Here is a 13,683-nt window from a genome sequence, read left to right on the forward strand (position 1 = left end):
ATAAATAAGATGAGATATGAAATACAGTAATATGATGTGATCCACAAAACACAGCCTTGTTGAATTCTTCATCTTTGTCCTTTAGTACTGTTAGATAGAACTGGTAAGGCAATATTGGGTTGTGTTTTGGCCTTTAGTGATGCCATACTGGGCCTCTGACTGAGCCCATTGGTCTAAGTCTAAGAAGACAATGGTGTCCGTAGGTTTGAGACAAACTTTGATCAGCAGAGACTGTTCTGCAAGTTTAGACACCGATGGCAGTAGTACGATTGGATGCAAGTGATCTGGGAGTTCAGTTTGGACATTTATGCAGAGGGGTAGTTATTTAACAATAGTCCATGACCTGGATAAACCCTACATTACCTGAATGCAGAAGCGGATTATTGCTGTCCTACAATGACATTCTGTAAGAAAAAAAGTTTCTAAATAATGCCATTATGTATAAAAAAATTAGTTATTAAATTGTCTGGTTTGTAAGTGACATTAGAGCAGCACTGAGGTGTGTGGGATTCCCTCAATTACTGGTGGAGAAGGTTCCAGAGCTGAATAGCTTAAACTTGGTACCTGAGAAAGAAAATTATAAGGGACTAACTTGGGCTAGGCAGTAGGGGACCAAACCTTGCATAAGTTATGGGGACAGAGATTGTACAGGAGTAAATAAATCAGCACTATGACTTTAAAGGAGATAAATGATCTGCAAGGTTCAGGAGTTTTGCTCGGTCTTGTGTGCTCACTCATTTTTGTATGGTATGTTCTCCTAACATACATACATCTCCCAAGCTGGAATCACTTTTCATGTTCAATATGTCAGATTGGTTTGAGGAAACTTTAGTTAATTTCAGTTGAGCAGGGATGAGAAATTTTTCTTTGATCCCAAGAGTGTCCATCATCAACCCTTCCTGAATGAAATGCTATGGTGTGAGCACTTCTAAACTGCTTTTATGCACTTCTGTTTATTCTGGAATGCTTTCTTCCATTTATTTTGTATTTTTGGGGACGTGCTAGTCAGAAACAAAAAAAAAAATGCTTTTAAGATTCTCATCTTGTACATTTCTTCAAGCAGTTACTTTTATTATGCCCTACCTGACCACCTGACCATATTGTGAATAATACATATTTTTCATGTTGTACTTGAATATTTCTTAGTTCTCCACAAGTGAGTACAAAATGAGAATTGCCACCTAAGTTAAGGATCGCCACAAAGCCTTCTTTAGCTATATCAGAAACCTCATAAGGAATGCCCAACAAGGCTCTGAATAATACCAAAGTAACACGACGTACTCAATGCTGAGAACATAGCCAGCATATTACCATAAAAATTCAGCTCAGACTTTACCCCCTTATCTTCACCTCATTATCCTCCGCACATTAATATGGCTATGGCAACCCCCCATCACTTCTGATTAAGTCCCAAGTGCTCTCCAAGGCTAAGAATACTTTCGGTGCCCATAGAGTTGGTGCATCAAGCTGTCTTCTAGTCAGCACGAAACATTGTCTGGCTGATTTTTTATTAAGTTCTGAGTCTCAGCCTCTCCACTGGATTCATATCGGGTATGGAGAGCAGCTGTAATCATCCCACTTCGTGAAGAGGGAGCTACTATTGATTGGGGAAACTGCATGAGTATCAAATTAGATTACATGTATTGGAAAAACTCAAAATAGCAACCACAAAATAGAAATTCAGTAATTGTTAACCTAGAAAAAAATAATTTATTAGTCATTTACTCCTTGCAAGAAACCAGGGCTCAATGAAAATTATATGCTTCTGTTACCGAGGGTAAAGTATCAAAACAAAGAGTATGAATCTGGTTGTATAATTCACTTAAAAGAGACAAAAGTTAGTGTGGTATACAAAATTACTAACCAAGGTGCACGCTTTTGTGAAAAACATAGGATGCCATATTTTAAGCTGATGATGTATGCAGAGTAAATAAAATTATAAACAGCTAAGGAATTAAATGAGGAAATATAAATGGATAAGATAGAATCTGTGTCAAATAATTAAATGAAAAAAAAATGCAATAAAAGTAGTGGCAATAAGAAAGTGAATTATGAGGTACACAAAAGTATGGCACAGTTGAAATTCAAGCCTTGTGCACTAGGTGTGACAATAAACATACCAGGATGAAGAGTCATTTGTTTAATTAATTATGCAAAAATTGTGTAGAATCCTTTTGTATATGATGAATAGAATAAGAGTGTTCAAACGAATATGCATGTTGCTGAGTCAAACACACCAAAATGTAATTTCTGTAAGTTATAGTAATAGTGGAAAGTACTGATGCTGTGATATCACAGTAAACTAAGGGACAGTGCAGAAAGAAACTCAGACTGGTGGAAAGAGAAACAGTAAAATGTATTGCCTGACACTTCAGTTAGTAATTCTGAGTTTGTCTTTCCACCAGCCTGTCTTGCTGGATGTGTTTGACCTTTTTTTTATTGTTTATTGTAGTGTAAAATGGGTATTAGTTAAAAGGGAGGGATTACTGAAGTTTACTAGTGAGATGTTCTGGAATGCACTGTGTGAAATGCAACTGTACATGTATTTTTCAAACCACATGAAAAAGTGAATGCATGAGTGAAATAAAATGTGTGCATCTACAGAAGACTTTTAATAAACCAGTCCTGGATGTTTTGCACTGCTTGATTTGCTGCATAGTTTTGTACACTTTTAAATGAAAATAATTTTGATTCATGCTTGTAGTTAAGTTGGTTGTTTAGCTAGATTTTCATCATCTTGCAACTCGTACTCAATTATCAGGTCAAATCTGGTCAAATTGGCCAATGTATTTCCCATTATTGGAGAGAGGATTAGCTCGGATGTGCCAGCATTCCAACAGCTCTCAGGGGTGGTTTGAGATTTGTGTATGTCGCCCCACACACTTACACACACTTACACATACTCACACTTTGAGATTTGATTTATATACAAATACACCCACTTTGAGATTTGATTTATATAACACACACACTTTGAGATTTGAGTTATATAAAAACACAAAGACACACCTGGGGAAGGCTGGCACAGGTTCACTAGTTATGCCCTCTTCTGCCCAGACTATAAGATAGTAATCACTATCAACCATCCTTACATATCGGCTACTATATGGCCCACACCAAAGGGTAACCAATCCTACTGTGTGATGTCACTATTATACAAATGGCAAGTGTGACCAACAGTAAGGCTATTGGACTGGAGTATACAATGTCAAGTACTGTAAGAGCTTAAATAAACAAACCAGCCACAATTAAAAGGTTTATATATTTAAAAATAAACAATAAAAAGAATAAGACAATATTCCATAACTCAATGAATAAAGTGGCAGAGTTCAGAATCGCAGGAAATATCTTAAACAACATTGCAGGACAGTCTCAAATACAGAAAACATCTACTAATCTTGCTATATTCCAATCTGTCCCTAAGAGAGGTTACTTATCTCTCAGAAATGTGCCTAGAACTGAAAGTCATAAAACAGTTGAGTTAAAGTTTAACTCAAACAGTTTTACATTTGAAACCTGTCATTTTTTCTGTTTACAGACAATAGAACTTCTGGCTGCAGTGTAGATATCCTGTTTTCTTGATAAGATAAACACAGTCGTAAAACAATTCACTTCTTTTCTTAGCGTTTGCAAATTAACTCTGTATGTTCCAACTTCTACCATTACAGCACACATCTGCACAGGTATATACACATTTCTGCTCTTTTCCAGCAGGGTACACTGGTTACATTCTTGAAGCTCAGTACAGAACATATAGTTCAATACACACTTCTGCACCAATAGTTTATGTACACATACGTATAGTTCTCTTACATTTGTAAGACAAGCATAGGAATCATATTAATATTAAAAAATGACATAGAATTATGTACAAAATAACATCTAGCTGGGCTGGCAGCCTCACAGCCGCTTTCCCCAAAACTTTGGGCCAAAAGGGATGATGATGCATTTGTTGGCATTCGGCTTGTGGTCATTTTTCTGGCACCAGTCATTTGTTTGGGTGAGACCCTCTTATTCAGAATTGTTTTATTAAGTCAGTGATGTGAATTCTTTACTTTATTGCAAATTTGTTGGCTTAGTTTTGTGGATTGTAGTACTGTAGGGCTGCTAATGTTGACATTTTACCTACCTGGGATGGCTGGAGTGTTTTTCACAGTGTGAATTGGTAGTACTGTAGTGAATTAATGACAGTGTCAGTGTGTGCCAGTTTTTTTCATTGCAAGTGAATGACTTTTCTTGGGTAGCATGCAAAGTACACCGTATTTAACTTGATGGTACAGCTCTGATTATGTCATTGAAAGCTGCCATCCTTGTAGCAGTAAGAAACTGTTGATTACATGCTAACCATACATGTTCCTATCGCAGTCCATCTGAATTTCATGAATTATATGAAGAACTTTTCAAAATGCCCAGTATTACTGGCACAAAGTACAGACCAACAGTCACAGTAAATGTGATGTGCTTTATGTGTAATGGCTGTTTTGAAGACTAATGGCATTAGTACTACAAATGAAACAAAGTGCCTCATTGGCCCTCCTCAAATGTAATCTGGACAACTGGATGGGTAACTGTAAATTCACCCCAGGGATATTTTTGTGTTATGTTGTGGATGTGAAATGATCCCTCCAACACCATTAACATATACTACAACTATGGATAGTTTTAATTTTTATTTCCTTATTTTTTAATGTAAATTGTTAGCCATTGTTTTAAAAATTATATAACTAGGAATAAAGTAGTTAATAGTTACTCCTTTTTTACTTTTCAGCATGGCTTCTGCATCCTCCAAAACCGACATGAAAAGAAAAATAGCTGATGAAAGGAGAGTCTTTCAGGAAAAATGGACTGATGAGTACTTCTTTGTTGAATCTAACAATAAAGCACTTTGCTTAGTATGCAGAGAAGTGGTATCCGTTTTCAAGGACTACAATTTGAAAAGGCATTATATTCAAATGCACCCCAAATTAAGTGAATTGCAAGGAGTGTGCCGTAGACAGAAAATATCAGAATTAAAAAAAGTCTTACATTTCAACAACAGCTGTTTCGAAAATCAGCTACTCAGCCGGATTCTTTACTGAAGGCAAGTTATGTTGTAGCAAATTTAATTGCGAAAAAATCCAAGCCATTTGCCGATGGTGAATTTGTTAAAGAATGCCTTGAAAGTGTAGCAGACATAATTTGCCCTGAAAAAAAATCAGAATTTTCTAAAATCAGTTTATCACACCAGACAATCGCAAGGCGTGTGGAAGATATAGCCAAATTTATTGAAAATACTTTGGAATCTTGGTGTGCAACTTTCAAGTTTTACTCCATAGCTTTGAATGACAGCACTGATGTTACAGATACGGCACAACTTGCCTTATTTATTCGTGGTATTGACAACGATTTCAGTATTACTGAAGAACTGGCCTGTCTGGTTCCACTGAAAGGCACAAATAAGTCTGCTGATCTGTACAAGGCAGTAAAAGAAACACTGGCAAGATTTTCCTTGACCATCAGAAACCTGTCTGGCATAGTAACTGACGGTGCTCCAGCTATGGTTGGAAAGAAGGAAGGACTAACAACACTGATGGAAGAAGATGCAAAACAGATCAGTAATGTGCGTTTCATGAAGTACCACTGCATTATACATCAGGAAAATTTGTCTGCACAGACTTTAAAAATGGAAAATGTTATGAATGTTGTTATTAAAACAATCAATTTTATAAGATCCAGAGGATTAAATCATCGCCAGTTTCAGGAGTTTCTGACTACTTTGGAATCTACCTATGGAGACATCTTGTACTTTACTGCAGTGAGGTGGTTAAGTCGTGGAAAAATGCTGAAATGCTTCTATGATTTACGAGATGAAATAAAGTCTTTTATGGAGTCAAAAGGAAAGCCTGTACCCGAATTTGAAAATGCAAACTGGATGGCTGATTTAGCCTTCTTAGTAGACATCACTGCTCATTTAAATGACCTGAACCTGCGCCTCCAAGGGGAAAACCTATTAATAAATGACATGTTTCAAACAGTGACGGCATTTGAAGTGAAACTGAAATTATGGCACTGTCAGATGAAGAACAATAGCTTCATTCACTTTGAAATGCTGTCTGAGCAAAGCCACGTAAATACTGAAAATTATGCGGCATTACTTAATAGTTTATCACAGGAGTTTGAGAGTAGATTTCAAGATTTTAGAAAACACCAACAACAGTTCAGTATATTTGCTACTCCATTCTCAGTTGACATCAACATGTTGCCCGCAAACCTGCAACTGGAATGCATAGAATTGCAGTCAGATATGCAACTTAAAGAAAAATTTCTGCACGCCTCTTTATTGGACTTTTATAAGTTATATCTACCCAAAGAAAAACATCCGTCACTTCACGAACGTGCCCTGTTCATGACATCTCTGTTGGGGATTACATACATTTGCGAGCAATTTTTTTCTCATATGAAGTATACAAAAAAATAAAATCAGAACAAAAATTTCAGATGAGCATCTTGAAAATACTCTTCGCATCGCCACTATCTCTATCAAAACCGACATAGATGCACTGGTATCAAAAAGACAAGCTCAGCGTTCACATTAAAAAGGTTATGCTCATAATGTTTGTCTACTACACAAAAGAACAATCCTGACTTGACAGCCTGAACCTCCTGATATGGACACTTAAGTATAACAAGAACTAGGACCAATACGTTTGAATTCTGCAAAGGTCTGTGCCCGGCTGCACCCTTGTGAACAGGTTTCACGAATAAACACTGCCACTACTAATAAAGTCAATTATTTGTTTAAATTTGAGAAATGTAACAAACACTGGAAGACCCCTTCCAAATTTTCAGCAAACATTCGGAAAAACCTCAAGTTGGAGATTTATAGTAATCTAAGGAAGAAATACAAAAAGGTGTTATCTGATGATGCTATGCCTCATTGAGTGGATCTGTGCAAGTTGTCAGCTGAAATGTGCAGTCATGCAGATTGGAGAGGCAACTGCAAAAAAGCAGGTGTGAGATTACCTTGTGAAACTGGAGTGTGTTGTTGCATATTACCATGTTCTTTGTGGCTCCACAGTAAGTGGGTGAACCAAAGTTAAACGTGTTCTACCATTTGTTAGTCAGTGAAACAAATGTAAAAATACAAATTGTTCATTTTTTAAGAAGTAAAAGTCTCATCATTCCTGCAAGCTGCGCATCACCACTGAAGAAACTTCTTTCCTCTTCAGACCAGCCTGACCAGACAGCAGTGCAAAAGCAAGAAATATTGCCAGAGCCATATTTCAGGAACAGATTCCAAAGCTAAAAATGTGCCTTTCCAAAGGGGTGCTCAGTTTGAGAATACCACTGATGAACCTTCGTTTATCTTCAGACCAGCCTGAGCAGACAGCTGTGCAAAAGAAATATTGCCAGTGCCATATTTCAGGAACAGATTCCAAAGCTAGAAATGTGCCTTTCCAAAGGGGTGCTCAGTTTGAGAATACCACTGATGAACCTTCTTTCCTCTTCAGACCAGCCTGACCAGATGTAGAATGTCTTGAATAATTTCAGGGACAGATTCAAAAGCTAGAAACAGAAGAATACATGAGCGCTTTGGACATCATATCATATGGGCATTAAGGACATGATGGAAGACATGGACATCTTTAGGAAACCGGCAAAATCACAGGTATGATCTCATACAAATTGAAGGGTTTGTACCTGTTAATTTTTTTGTTTTATAAATAAACTTTGATGTTAAACTAAGATGTTAGATTTCACTGTTTTTTTAAGAATTTGAATGGGATTGAATTTTAGGACAAATATTATGCATTTATTACATTTATTCATTGTTCAAATTCACCTACAATACAGCCAGGGGGTTGACTTTGGTTGCCCGTGGCAGCGATACAGTTAACTATATGATATATTTTACATGCGGCCCCCAGACAACTTCTGTTGACTCAATGCGGCCCCTGCAAGTGAAAAGGTTGGACATCCCTGATCTAGACCCTAGTTATTTGCATATCAATAAAACAGTCTTCAAACCTTTTCTTAAATGCTTTGTTATTGTCATTCCATGCTGAACACATTTTATACTACATCACAAAAAGGTGTTAACATGTTTTTCATTAACTTTAACTGAAAATGGTTCCTTTTTTAAAGGACATGCATTTACACACAAGAGCAACTTCTACAAAGGAATGTCCCCAAAAGAAGTACACATTTATACTTGTATTTATTGGGGTAAACCTAGTCACACATGAGTAGCTAGAACTAATCATATCGCAGATAAAGTACCCCATCAGATTCATCAGAATCCGGAAGATTTTGCACAGTCACATGATTGACCTCATTCTGTATAATAGTTCAAAGACAGAGCCATTTGCAATTCAAACTGGTGTCAAGCAAGAGGCGTCTCTGTCTTCACCTTGTCCTTATCCTATGTAGCCAGCACTCATGCTACTCCCCACCAATACTTGCTTAACCATGGGTTAGATACAGTACATAAAATGAATGGATATCCATACTCAAAGACTAGTGTTTCCAAGGGATATTGCAATGACTTTATTATACAGATGATGTTGATACCTTGACAGAGTAATATTGTTCACAGGTTAGAAGCTTGGTTGTGGCACAAATGCAAATGACAGCACACCAGTGGCTAGTATATTATCCATGGACTTGTTTACCTTATCTCTTGTCATCTGACCTATGCAGTAATTCACAAACAGCTGACTACTGTACCATTGTGCCTTACCTTCATTAATGTTTAACAATGCCATGGCCATTGAATTATAATGTAGACCTTGATGGTGTAGGAGTGGATTCAATGCGATGACCACAGGAGGATGAGATCATCTTAGATGATAATGGGCTAGTATTATAGCTATAGGAGGATGTGATGGTCTTACATGGTAATGGACAAGTAGTGTGGCTATAGGAGGATGAGATGGTCTTACATGGTAATGGGATAGTATTATGACTATTGGAGGATGTGATGGTCTTAGATAGTAATGGACAAGTATTATGACTATAGGAGGATGTGATGGTCTTAGATAGTAATGGACAAGTATTATGACTATAGGAGGATGTGATGGTCTTAGATAGTAATGGACAAGTATTATGACTATAGGAGGATGTGATGGTCTTAGATAGTAATGGACAAGTATTATGGCTATAGGAGGATGAGATGGTCTTACATGGTAATGGGCTAGTATTATGGCTATAGCAGGAAGAGATGGTCTTAGATGGTAATGGACAAGTATTATAGCTAAAGGAAGATGAAATGGTCCTAGATGGTAATGGACAAGTGTTATGGCTATAGGAGGATGTGATGGTCTTACATGATAATGGACAAGTATTGTGGCTATAGGAGGATGAGATGGTCTTACATGGTAATGGGATAGTATTATTACTATAGGAGGATGTGATGGTCTTAGATAGTAATGGACAAGTATTATGGCTATAGGAGGAAGAGATGGTCTTAGATGGTAATGGACAAGAATTATGGCTAAAGGAAGATGAAATGGTCCTAGATGGTAATGGACAAATATTGTGGCTATAGGAGGATGTCATGGTCTTAGATGGTAATGGGATAGTATTATGGCTATAGGAGGATGTGATGTTCTTAGATAGTAATGGACAAGTATTATGGCTATAGGAGGATGAGATGGTCTTACATGGTAATGGGCTAGTATTATGGCTATAGGAGGAAGAAATGGTCTTGGATGGTAATGGACAAGTATTATGGCTATAGGAAGATGAGATGGTCTTAGATGATAATAGGCAAGTATTATGGCTATAGGAAGATGAGATGGTCCTAGATGGTAATGTGCTAGTATTATTGCCACAGGAGGATAAGCTGGCCCTAAATGGTGTAGGACTGAATTTTATGACATGGCTATAGGAGAATGAGATGGTCCTAGATGATGCAGGGCTGGATTCCATGTTATAACCATAGGAGGATGCAGTGGCCATAGATGATGTAGGGCTGGATTTAATGCTATGACCATAGAAGGATGCAGTGGCCATAGATGATGTAGGTCTGGATTTAATGTTATGACCAAAGGAGGATGCATTGGCCTTACTTGGTATAGGACTAGATTCAATGCCATAAACATATAAAATAAAGTGGACCTAGATGGTGTAGGACTTCATTCAGTGTGATGGTCATAGGAGGATGAAATGGTCAAGTTTATGTAGGGCTAGATTCAATGTTATTTCCACATGATGATAAGTCATACCTAGACAGTTTAAGACTGGGTTGTGCTGCTGTAAAGAATGAGTCTGCAACACAGATTTTAAACATTAAAAATGAAAGAGTTTATGATTTGTTTTAAGGAGGTCACACTGTCATTATGAACTATGTTTGCATTTCAGAAATGCCCACCATAACCATAATTCATTGTCCACAGCATGACAACTGTCACCCTCCTCTGCACCGTATGGTTTACAATCCAAACAATAGGGAAATTATACTTCTTTAGTGTTCATCGACAGGGGGACACAAAGTTCTTTTCATGAGCCCCTCCACTGCAGGTGTTCCCAGACTGTTGTCTCGTTCCTCACTTAATATGTTTTTGCACAGCTTACAGACACAATATGAATGCCATATGACTTATTGTATATACTGGAATGGAGTACTGTGTGTTTTGACCTTGCTGCCACTCTCCTACATAATAGAAGTTTGTGTTGTTTGGCAGCACAACTACTGTCTTCACTTAAACCAGTCTTGCATCTCAAAAAGTGTTTTACACATTCAGGTACTATGTAAGTGCTACCTTTGGAGGTTGTTGAATTGTAACACACACACACACACATTGTACAGACATCAGATATAGTTATGAAACTGAAAATTAAACATTGTAATTATATGGGGGGGGGGGCTAATGCAGAAGCTTGTTTCTTCTGTGTTTTGTTTAGTTCATATTACTGGCATAACATTTGTAGCTATTAGGCATGTGGTCCACGAGACCATTGAGGAACTTAGCCCAATTTCCCCAGAACAATGTCTGGTTAAATAATTTGCTCAGAGTCATATAGTCAGGAAGAAGTGGAGGAGGTGGGGATTCAAACCCTGGACCAGGGGAAACAGCTTATTAATAGTGCATAGTCCTATCCCTTAATTGCCTGAGTTATCAATCCAATATTCTTTAAAGTCAACAGGAAATAAAGTACCATTCCACAAAGACCTGTGCTTTCATTTTTGGGGTGAAATACATGTACTTTTGTAATCAGTTTGTGAATATTCATTACAGAAGTGCCCAAGATCCAACCTGGATATCAACAAAGTGCACACAGGCATTTTTGAGTAGAAAATATACATTAAAATGATGCTACTTCTGTATGTAATTTGTTAACTTACTGCCGTGCTTCAGCTCTGAAGCTCTTACTCTATCATCACATTAAAGGAGAAAGAAGAAAAATTCTACCAGCATATCCACTTGCTTTATATGCTTTAAGGGGACTCTTTTCTAAAAAAAAATAAATATATATATGCATAGCATACCTCTCAAATGTCCAGATTTTTGTCTGATAATTTTGCTCTTTTCCTCATAAAATTTATGTTTTTCTCGCATATCATTGAGGAAGAATGTCTCTAAATAATGGCAGACATTTGAGTTTCAGACTTAGTATCCTTCGGAAAATGCATTCTCCCAACTTCCCAAGTTTGTAAGAATAATATTTAAAATCTGGGCCATTGTCCCCGCATTAGTTTTGGCTTTGTCCAGATTTCTTTGGCTATGATGTAAAGAGGTATGATGTAAAGACACAAACACAAATGACTTGACAAGAATAATAAGACAGAAGGCTGCTGAGCAAAAACATTTTGTCATTGAGTGTTTACAGGATATGTCTCCCACCCCCATAAAACATTTTGTTCATATAAAAATAGAGCATTAATTTGCATTAAGAAATCAAGGGGCATGTGTGTGTGTGTTTAGCAGTTATTTTCTTCCCCTTTCAGTCAGGATACAGTCTTGCATACTCCACCTTTTTATACAAAACATTTGTGTTTGTTTTCTCATGAGTGTTTACCTCTGTAGAAACAATTATTCTGCATGACACTCAGTCATAGTCAGTGACTATGGCCTGATTATGAAACTGAGTACTAAAGCTCAAAACCGTTCCTTCATGAATAAGTAAGTAGCCACTTCAGTCTGTTCTGCTGAATATCGAGATGGCTCAGAGAAGCAGCCTCTCTACTCTGTGAGGTGTTTGTCCCCAACAAAATGACAGTCAGCTGATGTCATGCTAGGACTGTGGATCTCAGAGTAGCTCTGCAAACAGGTATTGAATGAACACAGTATAAACGTTGCTTTTTATTAAAGTTGCACATTGCATCTGCAACAATATGACAGTAATGACATGTTCTCTGCAATTGCATGACAATATGTACAGTTTGCCCAATTCTGATGCACAGGACTACTTCCATATGTCTTGGCTTTACATACATACTTTTCTGGATTACATGGACACCCACTGAGGACTACAGGGTGTCATTCTGTTTATGTTTAGTGACCTCATTTTGAGGGCCATGATCCATCAACTTTCCTTATGCTGAGCAGTATTGATTACTTATGGCTACGTATAACTGTTTCTGAATTGGCCCTAGAACTTTCTTCTACCTACGCATCAGGCTGTTTGGACACACAGGTATATATAATACAAATGCAAAGAAACAGAGGACAAGTAGGCAGAGAGATGGTGGAGGAGGGAGGGAGACAGAAAATGTGCGTTTATATATTTAACTCTGAATCATTTCATATCTGGTTTTCCTCCTGTTTCTCCCTGCCTATATATGTGTACTTACTCTTCCCAGACCAGAATATACAAACAACAGTATCTGCTCGATATACTTCTGCCTTGTGAAACATTAAGGAATGAAAAAATCATAAATGATCATTTGGGAATTACTACATGCCAGAAATATCCTGAAATTGCAAATGTGGCACTGCTAAGGTCACTTTTTGCCATTATGGCCATCATAACCAGATCATTAACACCAGAAAACATTATCTTCATCATCAACACCATCACTGGTGTCATCATTCTTCTTATTATCATCATCATCAAAATTCCATTACCATCTTTTTCTCTGGTTGGGTGATATCCTCATTCAAAATCATTATTTATTTTTGTACATTTTGTGTTTAAGTACCTTTGGGGATTTCCCTTCTATTTTTTATTGGGTAGAGGTGGCTATTTTAAATTCTTGTTAGAATAACACACTGAGCATATGTTGTCCTCTACAGGCATTTTTTTCTACAAGACAGAACTCTCAGTCTCTTAAGCATTATAAAAAACACACACAAATAATCAAAGTCAGTGTCCCCAAAGCAGGGTCACTTGCCTCTCAACTGTCCAGACTTTTACAGAACGTCCAGATTTTTGTCTCAAATTTTTTTGTCTGTCCCTCCTGAAATTTGTGATTTTCTGGCAAATCACTGAGATTATCTGAGGACTGAAGTCACTAAATAATGAAATATGTTTGAGTTTCAGACTTCATATCCTTCAAAAAAATCCACGGTAACACAAACCCTGTTACTCTAGAAACTTTCTAAGGTTCTAAGAGAAATATTTAAAATCTGTCCCTATGTTTAAGTCTTTGTCCCCCCATTATGTCAGACTTTGTCTAGATTTCTAGCGCAAAAAGTTTGAGAGGTAGTTTAAAACTATCCACAGACTATACTCAAAAAGTTAAAAAATAAATTGTCTTCT

Source organism: Protopterus annectens, chromosome 2.part1 (genome assembly GCF_019279795.1).
Source record: "Protopterus annectens isolate FY-2018-M chromosome 2.part1, PAN1.0, whole genome shotgun sequence".
Classification (NCBI taxonomy): domain Eukaryota; kingdom Metazoa; phylum Chordata; order Ceratodontiformes; family Protopteridae; genus Protopterus; species Protopterus annectens.